This window comes from Culex quinquefasciatus, chromosome 1 (genome assembly GCF_015732765.1).
Source record: "Culex quinquefasciatus strain JHB chromosome 1, VPISU_Cqui_1.0_pri_paternal, whole genome shotgun sequence".
In the NCBI taxonomy this organism is placed as follows: Eukaryota; Metazoa; Arthropoda; class Insecta; order Diptera; family Culicidae; genus Culex; species Culex quinquefasciatus.
In genome coordinates this window covers 92,171,550-92,187,291 of record NC_051861.1, presented here as the reverse complement: position 1 = coordinate 92,187,291, position 15,742 = coordinate 92,171,550, and the positions used below count along the sequence as shown (strand labels likewise).

General features: G+C 42.0%; 1 protein-coding gene across 11 annotated transcripts in view; it reads right to left on the bottom strand.

The window, feature by feature from the left end:
- The window catches only part of LOC6048855 (ephrin type-B receptor 1), a 180,015-nt gene that overhangs the window by 129,244 nt on the left and 35,029 nt on the right, over nt 1-15,742 (bottom strand). For all 11 annotated transcript variants that reach the window (XM_038266853.1, XM_038266828.1, XM_038266869.1 and 8 more), the window contains one exon: nt 511-1,234. The gene's annotated coding sequence lies outside the window, so the exon portion shown is untranslated. The remainder of the gene's footprint in view (nt 1-510; nt 1,235-15,742) is intronic.

Below are 15,742 nucleotides of genomic sequence, written 5' to 3'. Positions count from 1 at the left end.
AAAGCTCAACGATTGAGTTTTGAAATTTTTTGCGAGATATTTCAAACTGAAAACAGTCCAGGCTTGATTATCCAAGATCTTCGCAAAAATATGATTGGAGAATTAAATCACAAAAAAAATCCTTTTTCTTATTTTGGGTCTTTGAGCTGAAACACGACCCCAAAATGCTCTTAAGTGTTATCCAAGATGGCGGCCAACATGGCATGGCGATGATGAGATATTGTGATTATTTTTATGGCAATTTACGAGGAAATCAACCACTCGATTTTGACTAATTTGGGGTTGCTGATCTCGAATTTGAGCTCAAAAATAAAATATTAAATAAAAAAATTAAAGCCATCCGATATTTGAAGCTTTGAATAATCGAACTATACTATAATTTCTCTACAGGCCGGCGGTTATTAAGTTTGAAGGACACAGTTTCAACATTTTTACTGGTATTGATAGTTTGTACACAGCGTTTCAGTCAAATAAAAACAAATACATTGAAAAAATCGAATTAAAAATTACCTTTTTCGCAGAGAGTTCCCTCTTTTCTACACCGACAACAACAGCGGCCGCAGGAATCCGAGCTCATTAGCTTTGTTGTAGCCGTTGCTGTTGTTGTTGTTCTTTCAGTTGTTGTCGCCCACCGTCGGCGAAGAACCTGCTCGCAACGACTTCTTCTAGCCCGGCAGCCGCACCACCGGCACTGGCACTGGCTGATTCTTCAAACTTCTTCCAACTATCAACAGTAGCAACAGTTTCCATGCTTGTTGCCACAGCCACACACGCTGGACTTATTCCTAGCCTCTTTTTTTCTTCTTATTTTTTTCCTTCTTCTCTGGGTTGGTTTCACTTTTGGAACATTCTTCTAAAAACTGCCTTAAAACAACACACACCTTCCCGCCCTCTTCTCTTCCACCGCTTCTCTTCTTTTATCTTACACGAAAAATATTATTCACAGGGCGCGCTTCTCTTCTCTTCGCCTCTCACACAATCAACTATCAATTATAATGCTTCCAATTTTATAATATTAACTTTTTCTTCCTTCTTCTTCTTCGAGTCGTGCACTATCTACCACCAAATTGAGCGGCTAAGCCAGCTGCAACAGTTGCGCTCCAGTCGCCGTTGTCGTGGCAGCAACATTTTACAGCACTTCTGCCACCGACGTCGATCCCGCCGCCGTCCAACAGCCGCAATAAGTCATGCCCCTCACAACCTGCTGGTGCACGATCCGGGCCGTTTAAAAGTCCTGCAAGACAGAGAAATAAAACATAATATTAGCGCGATTTTAAGGTTTAGTGAGGTTTGCTCGGTTATGGTGGATTGTCTTTTTTGTTTTGTTTATATGCTCCTAAATGGCAGTTGATTTGGCGGGTGAACTATTGACTTGGAGTTGAGAGTTAACCCTCAACAGGCTGTCTTAACACAGGTGAATTTTTAAATAAATAAAAAAAAATCCAAAAATCAGGCTAAACAACCCCAACAGCCGAGCCTACTGCGTTGTATTAACAATAAAAAGAGGATTCTGAGAACAGATCACATTTAACAGAATCTACAAGGGAGGAAGGATGCGTGGACATACCGTACCAAACGCACTATTTGTATCTTTGTTTCTTTGTTTCTTTGTTTCTTTGTTTCTTTGTTTCTTTGTTTCTTTGTTTCTTTGTTTCTTTGTTTCTTTGTTTCTTTGTTTCTTTGTTTCTTTGTTTCTTTGTTTTTTTGTTTCTTTGTTTCTTTGTTTCTTTGTTTCTTTGTTTCTTTGTTTCTTTGTTTCTTTGTGTTTTATTTAGCTATCGAATAAATTTTTGTTTTTTTTTTAGATTTTTTGAGTTTGAAAAATATTTCTTAAAAGGAAATCTGAAAAAATACTACCAGTTTCTATCCGGAACTTAAAATTTGGAGAAATTCTCGTATGTTTAGCAGGTTAAGCACTCGCTCCTGACTCCATCCAATTTGCTGATTTTCACTATTTAAACAACTAATTTTGCTAAAATTTTGTTAGAATCTTGCTTGTTCACTTCTTATTGAGTTATTCATCACTTGATTTCAGTTGAAAAAGCTTTTAATAAGCTGTAATTGAATGTCAATGTGCTAATATGGCAACATTAGAGGTACGCTGGAATTAGATGTTGTTCCCCTTAGCCTGTGATTTCCAACAGACGAAATCTCGGAAACTATTGGTTCGATTTTCAATGTTAAAAATTGAAAATACTGTATTGGGATCTGATCTTTTTATTAAAAATATTTCAAAATTTAAAAATCAAGCGTATAGACTGAAAAGGTCCAAAAATAAATAATTTTTCTTTTTTTATATATTAGACCAAATATTTTTTTTTTTTATAATTTTTTGTCCAGATTTTCGATGTTTTCAAAAACACTATTTTTCAAAACATCGATTTTTTTCAACGTTTTAGCGCCTTTAGCAATAAAACTAAAAAAATAGGTTTTTTGATTTTTGAAATCAAATTTTGTTCGTAACAATGTTAAATATGTTTCAGGAGACATCCTTTTCAAAAAAATCCAGAAAGTTATATTTTATGGAAAAAATAAACAGTGATTTTTTAAGTAAATCAAGATTCTTTTTTTAAAGGGCTGAAAAAACACTTGACATCTTTAAAAATGTTATGTTAGATTTTAAAATAACATTAGTACAATTTTGAATTCATCCTCTAAAGTACTAGCATAGCATAGCATAGCATAGCATTACGAGTCTGTACCACGCTGCCACAATGGTCAATTCAATATTCGTAGAAAAATTGATTGCTGCCCGGTGCACACTGTGCTCCAAGGCTACGCTACGGATTCATCCCCAAAATTATTTACAACTAAATTTGACTGTCAGATTGTTGCAGGATTGGGTCCGTAAGTTTGACAATTTTTGAATAAGAAAACAACAACATTAACTTAGAATAGGACAGAAGTAAAAAAAAATTAGCGACAGCAGAGGGTTAACCTAAACTATCGTTAAGTTTTATAACTATTTTGTTGTTGTGACTTTTCCTCCCTCTTCCATCTGTTCTCCTGGAATCGAGCGGCGAGAGAGAACTAGACATAATAACGTAACACAATTGTCTTCGATTGGGCGATATTTGGCGTTCGGGGCTTGGGCAATATGTCGCGGCATGACGGCGAAACGGCCCCCAGTCTGTCTCAGCCAGCAGAGCCAATGTGAAATCTGGGCGAGCAGTTGTAGGAGCGCGATATTTAGCCGACGAAAGTGAATGGGAGAATTTTGTTTTGGGGTTTTTGTTGCATTTTTAAGGAAAGGGCATTATGGGTTACAGATGGGTGGTTATTGCTACTCAATTGAATGATGTAATTGAGCATAAATCTTGTTGATAGAATAATTTCGTTTCATTGGGATGGAATATCACATTTTTAGCAAAAGTTCATCACAATTTTAAATTGAAAAAGTGAGATAAGTAGTTCAAACTTCGAATCAATCATAATATCGCGACAGCTGGAAGTCGAGGAACGCTGTTTAAAAATTTACTTTCGCAAATACATGAAATAAAATGTTACCTCCTAAAACTACAACAAAGGATCGTTTCCAGTGCTACTTGCATAGTTTAGGAGCTCCCCGCTCTATCATTTCGGTGAAAATCAATCTTGTACGAAACACACCAAAAATACACAAAACGAGAGCAAACACTCACACCCATCCCCAAAGCTCCGCCAGTAGTAATTCTCAATGGAAATCTTTTCAATTCAATCCCGTGAAAGCTTCACACAAGGCGCGCGCGCGCGCGGACTAAACAAATTGAAATCTGTACGCCCCTCGACCCCCGGGGGGGATGTGCAAAAGGTCACGTGAGGAGGGGCGCCGAGGGATGATTGGATGGTCGCGCCGCGCCGAAACATCCCGGCCATAATGGAGTTGCGAGGAGTCGAAGAGTCCAATAACAAAAGTGAGGTTAGGAGGGAGGGAGGGGGGAAAAGAATCATTGATTATTAAAATTGCAAAAATTTCAGCGCTTTTTGGGGAAGTCCGGGCTGTGTGGCTGTGAGTATTGTGTGTAGTCATGTGTGTGTGTTTGTACAGACTGGTTTGGCGTCAGCAAAGTGCTTAGAGAGAGAGAGAGAGATTGGCAATACTAGCGCCACCAAAGGCACGGAAGAGAGTGAGTTGATCGAAACTGAAAATCATGAGAATTTGATTGAATTACATTTAGGATTAATCTTGATTGAAATAATCTAAAAATTACATTTCATAAGTACTCATTTTTAAGCGGAAAGTTTTGATGTGATCCGAATGATTTTGGCTCGAAAGTGTATGAAATTATTTCCTAATTTCGTACTTTATCAACGAAAACTAAACTCTCCTCATCTCGTAACGTCATTGAGCCTTTCATCCTACCGATATTCCACGCAAGGGAGAATTTCTCTCTCACTGATCGCTCAGTGAAACTCATACTATGCCTTCGGAAAAATCTTTCCTGGCTGGAATCAGTGTTGTAAATGAGTGATAGAAAAAACTATCATTTGATGATTCCTGCCAAGGATGTTAAGGATAAAATTAACGAGGCTCGATAACGATAACGATAGTTCTATCGCAAAATTTTGTATGCTTTTTTCCACTTTATTAGAGTACTTTTTTAGAAAATACTAAAATTTTCTCAAAATACCGTATTTTTTCTAAAATACTCAAATTTTTTAAAATTTGCGGTTAGGTTTTTGTCAAAATTTTGTTCGCTTTTTCATTTTTTTAGATTTTTTTTTAATACTAAAATTTTCTCACAATTCCGAATTTTTTATCGAAAATACTCAAATTTACAAATTTTGGAATATGGGTATCAAACGAAGCAAAATTGTATATAAAGCATAAATAATTTGAATGTATGTATAAAGCATGCAACATTTCGCATCGTTTGATACCAATATTGCAAATTTTGAATATTTGAGTATTTTCGAAAAAATATGGTAGTTTGTGAAAATTTTAGTATTTAAAAAAACTCTAATAAAGTGAAAAACATAATACAAAATTTCGCTTCGTTTGATACTCAGCAAAGTGATACCAATATTGCAAATTTTGAAAATTTGAGTATTTTCGAAAAAATATGGTAATTTGTGAAAATTTTAGTATTAAAAAAACTAAAATAAAGTGAAAAAAAAACAATACAAAATTTCGCTTCGTTTGATACTCATATTGCAAATTTTATAAATTTGAGTATTTTTGAAATAAATACGGTATTTTGTGAAAATTTTAGTATTTTCCGAAAAAAAAACTATAATAAAGTAAAAAGGCATACAAAATTTCAATTCGTTTGATGCCGATATTGCAAATTATGAAAATTTGAGTATTTCCGAAAAAATATGGTACCGTTCCGATAACGATAATATTATCGATAATTTTATCGATTAACAACCTTAATTCCAGCATCAAAACATCAGAGGGTATAGCGCTATACTAAAGGGACCGGCACAGTTCTCTTCTTCTATTACGTGATCTCGCCAGCAAAAGCATTCTCTTTCTATCACTCCTTCGCTTTTCCTCGTTCACGCACACTCTCTCTGAAGATTATTTCGTTCTCTCAGAAAATCTCAATGAAAGAACGTGAGAGAGGGATAGGGAATCGACCAAGCATTGCGTCGCGTTTAACTGCGTTGGCAAATTTTGTTCTGTGTTGAGGGGAGCGGATTGTGAATGTGGGAATGAGAGAGAAAAAGAGAATAGACCGGTAATTCTTGTTGCTCCGACTCTCCCAACGGAGATGTGGGCAGTGAAAGTTGGGACGTGAAATTTCGGGCATGATAATTGTAGTCGCTGAGAACTGAAAGTTTGATTCTTCAAACCCTAACTTTCCGTGCATCGGGTCAGACTTCCCCCCCCCCCCTTTTTTCAGCAGCACCCGAAGCTCGCGGGATGAAATATTGATAACACGTCGTTTATAGTCGAGTACTCGCGAGTTTCTTTTTTTTTCGACTCTTCCAGTTATTTTCCACATACTTTTAGAGGGGTATAGAATTTGTGTTGGCACAAAACACAGCTCACATTTTCGAGAGTGACTGTGGAGGGGACGGGGAGGGGGGGAGGGGGTCCAAATCAGTGAAACTGTTGCAAAAATAATGGCGCGCGAGAGCTCGGCATTTATAGCACTCTAGAGTGTGAGAGTTTTTGAGTACTGGACTGCGATATGGGGGCACTTCCGAGTCAAGAGTTGCAGGTAAATATTGGCTTTTCCCGGTGGGGAAAAGTGGACGTTTTAGATGGAGAGGAAGCAGAGCGATTGGAGTTTGAGAGATGCAGGGATTGATGTGATTTCTAAATCTGTGTCAGTTTCAGAAATTTCAGATTTTACGAAATTTCTAGAGAACCCAGAAGTTACTTTGTTTTGGTATTCATGAAATCAGAAGTTTTTTTTTTTTTCAAATGTTCAGGAATTCAGGATTTACTTTGTCCAGATTTTCAAGAGTTCAGAAGTTACTTGGTTCAGATGTTCATGAATTCAGAAGGTACTTTGTTCAGATGTTCAGGAATTCGGAAGTAACTTTGTTCAGATGTTCAAGAGTTCAGAAGTTACTTGGTTCAGATGCTCAGGACTTCAGAAGCTTTTTTGTTGAGATGTTCAGGATTCGGAAGCTATTTTGTTCAGATGTTCAGAAATTCAGAAGGTACTTTGTTCAGATGTTCAAGCGTTCAAAAGTTACTTTGTTCAGATGTTCATTGATTCAGAAGGTACTTTGTTCAGATGTTCAGGAATTCGGAAGTAACTTTGTTCAGATGTTCAAGAGTTGAAAAGTTACTTTTTCAGATGTTCAGGACTTCAGAAGCTTCTTTGATTAGACGTTCAAGAACTCAGATGTTCAAGAGTTCAGAAGATACTTTGTTTAGATGTTCAGGATTTCAGAAGGTACTTAGCTCAGATGTTCAAGATTTGAGAAGTTACTTTGTTCAAATGTTCAGGACTTCAGAACTTCTTTGTTCAGTTGTTCAAGAATTAAGAAGTTAAGATGTTCAGGACTTCAGAAGCTATTTTGTTCAGATGATCAAGAGTTGAGAAGTTACTTTTTTCCGATGTTCAGGACTTCAGAAGCTTCTTTGATTAGACGTTCAAGAATTCAGATATTCAAGAGTTCAGAAGATACTTTGTTAAGATGTTCAGGATTTCAGAAGGTACTTAGTTCAGATGTTCAAGACTTGAGATTTTGTTCTTTGTTCAGATGTTCAGGACTTCAGAAGCTTCTGTGTTAATTTGTTCAAGAATTTAGAAGAAACTTTGAAGGGAGGTTCAGTAGTACATTGTTCAGATGTTCAGGAATTCAAAAGTTACTTTGTAACGGGCGGGAATAGGATAGGGGATTTTTGGGTACAACTTCCACTTCTGCGCCAGGCCGGAAGGGCCGTGGAAGTGCTGGGATGCGTCTACTGATGCCCGACCCGGCCATGAGACCTCAGGGCAGGTCATACCAAGGCAACTCGTCACCGAGTCACCGTCAGATCCCAACAACGAAGACCCACTGACTACACGGACTAAAACGCGGGATTCCCGACGAGGATTACCCCTCTCAGTCCTCCCGCTTCCACAACGACACTCCCACGCACTAAAACTACTTGCGGACCGAACTAAAAAGTCGCAAATCTCTCTATAACGCGCCGCAGCGCTTTTAATTTTCATTTTAACGTTTTATGTGTATGTTAATATAAGAGTGTAATTGTGTTTTGATATCTAATTTTAAGTTAAAACTAGCTTCTTACTCTTGACCGTTCGCCGACGGTTTGCGCAGCTTCCAGCACGAACATGCGAGGTGCACAGCAGCGCAACGGGACTGGCAGGGTCGATCGCTCGACTCACCGGAGCTCGCGGGTGGGTCCATCCAGGTCGACCAGCGTTTCAGGGATCGCGCGCAGGGGTTGTGAAGAGCAACCAGGCGAGCCGGAACTCGCAGGGCAGGTTCGCGAAGGCGGCCGATCGCCGAGGCAGCCAGCCCCAGTCAGCGCACACGTACGTGGGACCAACCAGGTCGACCTGCGTCTCAAGGCCAGCGCTCGAAGGGGACGTCGCCGTCGGATGTCACCGAGCTGGGTCGGGTGAACCGTAGGTGTGGCAGGGCGTGGGGCCACCGGACCGATCCGCATGCACAGCTAGCAGAATTCACGCACAACGAGGGGGTCGTAGAACCGGAACCGGCCGCGGCTAACCAGCTTCCGAGCGGTTGATCGGGCGCTTTTCGACAGCGGGCCCGTCAGGTCGATCAGCTGGCAGAGACGGGCGTTCGGGGCAGTTGTGGGTGGCGGTTCCTTGGCTCGGAGGGTTGATGGACCTCCTACAAACCGGCCACAGGTCGAGATGTCTCGATCACGGCCACAACCGGGTCCATTGGCTCAGGAACCAGGGTTCAGGGTTCCCTACGGACCAGGGGGGGTTGCGGACTCCGATGGAAGCCGGAACGGGGCCGAGGCAGCGCCTCTCCGACCGGAGCACTCGGGGCTCGGAACCCCGCACGATTTTCTTTGCCACTCTACTCACGATTTTGTTCTTGTTGGTGCTGTTGGCCGGTTGGTTTTGTGGATGTTGCTGCCGCGGTGGGTGTTCGTCGCGACCAGCGGTCGCCGGCGTCGTGTTTACCCTCGTCTGACAGTCGCGGCGTCGACGCGTCAGGTGTCGACTTGGTCACCTGGGGGTAGCTGGCGGACCAGGTATTGAGTCGGGTCCACGCGTTGGCTGGGTGCTGCGGGATGTTGCACCGGAGTTGGTCGGTGAGGAACAGCGGGTCCTAACCTCAAATCCTAGACCCTAGGGAGACACCCAATCGAAGGGACGAAGTTCCTTCGTATCAAATTTTAACTTGTTAGTCCTGTCGTCTTGCCTTTTGACACCGGGTTTAATTTGTTATTTATCTCGATTTTAATTTGGTTTACCTGTATTTTTTTCGTTATGTCGCAAACGTAGGGTGGAGTTGCGACAACCGATTTTAATTTGTAGTATTCTGTAATTGTGAACGTTTTCTTTTAGCAATCCTCACGCGAGGGGTTCTTTTTTTTTACCAGCAGCGTCCTACAGTTTGTGAACACAGTTTTAACTTGTCGTGGCACGTCCCTAGTATAAGTTTTAACTTGTTTGTACTAGTCCTTCTCCTGGTGCTTGGCGGGTGTCTCCGGTGGTGTGTCGCGCTTGGCGGTCAAACGTCAAAGAGAACCACCGTCGGAAACCCTTTGCCTAGCCAGTCCAGCCCGAAAGACCTTCGTATTTTGGGACACGATCATCACTCGGTTTTATAACCCTCGGGAAAGTGTTTCCGTCAGGGTGACATTAATGACGGATCTGTCACCGAGGTATGCTCTGTCAAGAGGACTCACGATTTCAGACATCAGAGACTGGGAACTGGGAAAAGGATCGGGACAGGAATTAAGGTGGAACAGGATTTTCTGTAACTTCGTTACATTTCCCCTTACTAATGGTAAAAAAAGAAGCTTGCTGATTTTTTTATTTTTTTACACCGAAACAGTAGTTTTGACACCACAAGAGAAGTAGGGTTAATTTGTAACAACGTTACACTTCCCCCCTCTCCAACAGAAAATAAATGAAGTTTTCTGAATTTATTTTAAAAATGATTTAAATATAAACCAGTTTTCATTTGGTTATAGTTCGGAATCTTTATCTGATTGAGATAATCAATAGAAAAGCATCCTACAAATATTCAAATCACACTCGTACAACACATAGTTTTACGCAATTAACATTTTAAAACTCAACTTTATTTATTTTTTTAAACTTTCGTTCCCTTGGAACATTTTGAACTGTTGCATATCACCCTTAACCTATGATGAGGTATCGAATTGGTACCCTCACTTTGATTACGGGCTGCAATTCACGGACTCTACTGTTAGATTTGTCCTTGCATGACAATCGACATAACAAATGACGTTTAAAATCAACATACAGCTGTAAAGATATTTACGGGCAGGTGAAACACAGTCTGAAGGTGCAATTTCTTGATTTTGAGGCTATAGAATTAAGGTAAGTTAAGGTAATTTGTGAAATTGATCGGGAAAAGTGTTACAGAACTAAGAAAAGGAGCGAAATTAAGGTGTAAAGGGCCTCAATCTTCACTGTTGGTTTTGTTATTATGGAGCAGAATGTTGTGTGGATGTTTGAGCAGATTTGTTTTTATGTTGCATGCAAACTTGTATCCAACTGACTATGTTAATCTCTTTCCAGGTGTGTGAACCCTTTAGGTCTCGGAGTATGGAGAAATATACAAGAAATATATTCTTTTATTGTGAAAAAAAATTTAATTAGGAAAATTGAAGAAAAAAAACTTAATAAATCAAGAAACTACGTACGCTCGAACTTCACTCATCCGAAACGACTATTTAATTACCTAACCTAAGAACTACAAGTATTTTAGTGTCGATTGCGACTAAATACTTAACCCTCCGGTATTAACCGATCAAATTTACTCAGGTAAAAACCCAAATTTCCCAGAATAATCTGCTCAAATTTCACTCATCTCCCTTCTGCCCTTGACCGAGTCAAGAAAAATTGGCAAATCGGCCATTTTAGGCAAATTTCACTTAAACTAACTTCCAGTTACGCCAAGTAACAACTCAGCAAATTTCCCTCAAAACTACCAGAATAATCTGAACTGCAGAGTAAAAACTCCGCCAAATTTCAACAACTCACACTCATTATAGATCAAATTTCTCGTCACTCTCAAAATTTCAACTAAAAAACTCACACAAACTCAGCAAATTACCGTTGTTGGGCGCCAAATGTAACGGGCGGGAATAGGATAGGGGATTTTTGGGTACAACTTCCACTTCTGCGCCAGGCCGGAAGGGCCGTGGAAGTGCTGGGATGCGTCTACTGATGCCCGACCCGGCCATGAGACCTCAGGGCAGGTCATACCAAGGCAACTCGTCACCGAGTCACCGTCAGATCCCAACAACGAAGACCCACTGACTACACGGACTAAAACGCGGGATTCCCGACGAGGATTACCCCTCTCAGTCCTCCCGCTTCCACAACGACACTCCCACGCACTAAAACTACTTGCGGACCGAACTAAAAAGTCGCAAATCTCTATAACGCGCCGCAGCGCTTTTAATTTTCATTTTAACGTTTTATGTGTATGTTAATATAAGAGTGTAATTGTGTTTTGATATCTAATTTTAAGTTAAAACTAGCTTCTTACTCTTGACCGTTCGCCGACGGTTTGCGCAGCTTCCAGCACGAACATGCGAGGTGCACAGCAGCGCAACGGGACTGGCAGGGTCGATCGCTCGACTCACCGGAGCTCGCGGGTGGGTCCATCCAGGTCGACCAGCGTTTCAGGGATCGCGCGCAGGGGTTGTGAAGAGCAACCAGGCGAGCCGGAACTCGCAGGGCAGGTTCGCGAAGGCGGCCGATCGCCGAGGCAGCCAGCCCCAGTCAGCGCACACGTACGTGGGACCAACCAGGTCGACCTGCGTCTCAAGGCCAGCGCTCGAAGGGGACGTCGCCGTCGGATGTCACCGAGCTGGGTCGGGTGAACCGTAGGTGTGGCAGGGCGTGGGGCCACCGGACCGATCCGCATGCACAGCTAGCAGAATTCACGCACAACGAGGGGGGGGGGGGGGTCGTAGAACCGGAACCGGCCGCGGCTAACCAGCTTCCGAGCGGTTGATCGGGCGCTTTTCGACAGCGGGCCCGTCAGGGTCGATCAGCTGGCAGAGACGGGCGTTCGGGGCAGTTGTGGGTGGCGGTTCCTTGGCTCGGAGGGTTGATGGACCTCCTACAAACCGGCCACAGGTCGAGATGTCTCGATCACGGCCACAACCGGGTCCATTGGCTCAGGAACCAGGGTTCAGGGTTCCCTACGGACCAGGGGGGGTTGCGGACTCCGATGGAAGCCGGAACGGGGCCGAGGCAGCGCCTCTCCGACCGGAGCACTCGGGGCTCGGAACCCCGCACGATTTTCTTTGCCACTCTACTCACGATTTTGTTCTTGTTGGTGCTGTTGGCCGGTTGGTTTTGTGGATGTTGCTGCCGCGGTGGGTGTTCGTCGCGACCAGCGGTCGCCGGCGTCGTGTTTACCCTCGTCTGACAGTCGCGGCGTCGACGCGTCAGGTGTCGACTTGGTCACCTGGGGGTAGCTGGCGGACCAGGTATTGAGTCGGGTCCACGCGTTGGCTGGGTGCTGCGGGATGTTGCACCGGAGTTGGTCGGTGAGGAACAGCGGGTCCTAACCTCAAATCCTAGACCCTAGGGAGACACCCAATCGAAGGGACGAAGTTCCTTCGTATCAAATTTTAACTTGTTAGTCCTGTCGTCTTGCCTTTTGACACCGGTTTTAATTTGTTATTTATCTCGATTTTAATTTGGTTTACCTGTATTTTTTTTCGTTATGTCGCAAACGTAGGGTGGAGTTGCGGACAACCGATTTTAATTTGTAGTATTCTGTAATTGTGAACGTTTTCTTTTAGCAATCCTCACGCGAGGGGTTCTTATTTTTTTTTTTACCAGCAACGTCCTACAGTTTGTGAACACAGTTTTAACTTGTCGTGGCACGTCCCTAGTATAAGTTTTAACTTGTTTGTACTAGTCCTTCTCCTGGTGCTTGGCGGGTGTCTCCGGTGGTGTGTCGCGCTTGGCGGTCAAACGTCAAAGAGAACCACCGTCGGAAACCCTTTGCCTAGCCAGTCCAGCCCGAAAGACCTTCGTATTTTGGGACACGATCATCACTCGGTTTTATAACCCTCGGGAAAGTGTTTCCGTCAGGGTGACATTAATGACGGATCTGTCACCGAGGTATGCTCTGTCAAGAGGACTCACGATTTCAGACATCAGAGACTGGGAACTGGGAAAAGGATCGGGACAGGAATTAAGGTGGAACAGGATTTTCTGTAACTTCGTTACAACTTAGTTCAGACGTTAAAGTGAACATAAGACGTATAACAGTCTACAAATAACGATTTTTAGAAGTTCAAAGATAAGAAATCAATGAGTTTTATTTTAATTTGTTACTCCGGGAAGATTCCAGTAGTTGACAAGATTTTCAAAATTCTAGGTTTTTCAGATATAATACCAAAAAGTACATCTCTTCACCAGAAATCATACCACCTTTTTACCGCTAACATCTGAGAACTATAATCCCTCACTTTCACGACCCACCCTGGCGCTGCTGCGTACCCCTCCCCCCTAATTTGGGATAACATCTGTACGAGAGGGCCGCGCGTGTGTTAACTGTCCGTTTCGAGGACACCGCCTTTGATTTGCCGGGGCCGGCCGGGATGTCCAACAAGACCACTTTTCCACCCCGCGCGCAACATACATTCCAATCTCCGCGGACAGTCCGCGGAGAAAAACTCCGACTGATGCTGCATTTCTGCCCAAATCCGGCAGCAGCATCCAAACCTTGTCCGGCGCGGCGTCTTGGACGCCCGTTTTTGAAGAGAGGAAGAGAAATTTGTTCAACCTTCCTCACTTCCCTCCCTCCTACTAACCCGGTGTAGTGGGTTATTCCGCACGAAGGCAGCTCGTAATTCGTTTCCAGTTATAGCCATTGATGGGCGGCAGTCAGCGGTAGTGGCACAGCGAAAAAAAAAGTTTGAGCGCGAGTCCGGGATTGAACTCGCGACCTTTAGGTTGCGATTCTAGATTGCTATTCTTAACGCTGTGACGTAAAATTTTATTTTTATGGTTTTTCCTGACCCAAAAAAATGTTTTTTTTTGCCAGTGTACAAATTTGGGTAGTCAAAATTAAAAAGAAAGCACTGGAAGCAAAAAAAACACACAACAAATCAAAAAACGAACATTTTTTGCACACACAAACGCACCTTTCCTGCTCTGTTTGATGAGTTCCCTCCAACAAAAAAAAAAAAAAACAAATTGAAGAAAAAAACCTAAAACTCATCGCGTAAGCGAGAGAAAGAGAGCTCTCTTCGTCTTCTTCTTTGTCGTAACTTGAACTCCTCATATTAAGCGAGTTACGGCCCAAATTTAAAAGTTATTGGATCATTAGTAGCCGGGACGAGTCCGGCGGTGGCGGTGGCGGTTGTGCCAAGCGGTAGCGAAGAAAACCTCTAAAAAAAACAAGAAGATAACAAAGCAAAAGCTTTCCTACACAGACACAGACACAGGAAGAAGTGGAAAAGAGTTGTGTGCGTGTGTGTGTTTTTGATTGGTCCGCGAGTACGTTTTAATTTGGGGGGTTTCCTATGTTTCTTCTTCACGCGGTGTAAATTTTGGATTGAAAGCATAGGTTTGTTTCGAAAAAAAACTGAACATTAAAGCCTTCAAAATATTATTGTTTCTACCAGAACAAAAACAAACTAGTTTAAAGATATTTTCACACTCAAAACGACTCAATGAGTCATACGTCAAGCAGCAAAAAAAAAGTAACCCGACTGCGTGTGAAAGGCTTGGACGCAAAAAAACATGATTTTATGAAAATGTATGTAATATTACACCCAGAAATATATAGCTCATCAGTATTGGAAACCTGCTTGACCGCAATTGTTAAGCTGATATAGGCGTTTGTCCTTTTCATTCTTCAACGGTCTGATAGCCGTGCGTAAGATGTAATTTAACTTCAATTTAGACTGAAAAAGTGACATTATATCAGAAAAGCTGTAAAATTACACACTTTTATAGGTAAAATTACACATTTTTTTCTGCCAAAAAAAATTAACCCCTTCCCACATGTAATATTACCATGATTTTTTTCTTTTTGTTTTTCATGCTTTTGCATGCGATTTTACTATCGGATTTGTTGCTGTGCAGCACCGGGCCAACCATGCCAGAGATACAGATAAATCAGTATTAAACAGATTTTTTTCATTGTTGGAATCCGAGCGAGAAGAAGGAAAGCATTTCCCGCTCGCGAGCGAGAAAGAGAAAATGTAGTACTTTTCTCTTCTCGCTCGCGCTCGCATTTTCGTTCGCGTTCTCGCTCTCGCCACGAGCGCTCGCGAGCGCCTCGTGCTAGCCGTTCGTCCCAAGCTAGCAATTTGTTTATCAGGCTTATGAATGCGAACCAGGCGATTGTATCGAGAAATTAAAAGTGAGAGTATGTGCAACATGGAGTTAAACTTTCTATGAAGTTGCTGTGAAGGTTACAATGGCACTTTGAAAAGTTTAACTCCATGTTGCACGCACACACTCTCACTTTTAATTTCTCGATAGAGGTGTAACTTCAATCGCTGTGCTGTTTTTTGTTCGTTTCTAACACGTTCAACTTCTCGCGAACGGGCAATTCTGGCTCCCGAGAAAGCCCATTCGCGAGCGGAGGAGAGCACGGGCAATCGGTGAGTTTCTCTCGGCAGCTCGAGACTCACGGCGAGAACTCGAGAGAGAGATATTTTTCTCGCGAGAGCGCGAGAATACCAACACTGGATTTTTCGATCCCATAAATCACAAAAATCTGTATACACAGATTTTTTTAAAATGATTAAATTTTAAAATTTCAAAAATTCAGTAATTTAACTATGCTTTAATATGATTAGAAAGCTTAAATCTGCTGTTAAAATTAAAAAAAAAAGAACTGAGTTGAGGAAGAGTACACATCAAATTCTGATGTTCGTTTTCAGTTAATATTTACTGAAAACTGCACTACTAAAATCTTCAGTTAGTTTTTCGCTGTATGGAGCTGTCAAAGCTTGCTGAAATTTCAGCAAGTTTTTATTTACTGAAAATTTCAGTAGTGCAGATTTCAGTAAATTTAACTGAATTTAGTAATAAGAAATTGTTTTTGCGTTCTTCATCAACAAAAACTTGTAGCTTAGTGGTTAAGCGACAGTAAAAACATCGCTTCGATCTCAGTTAAAATCTCGTTT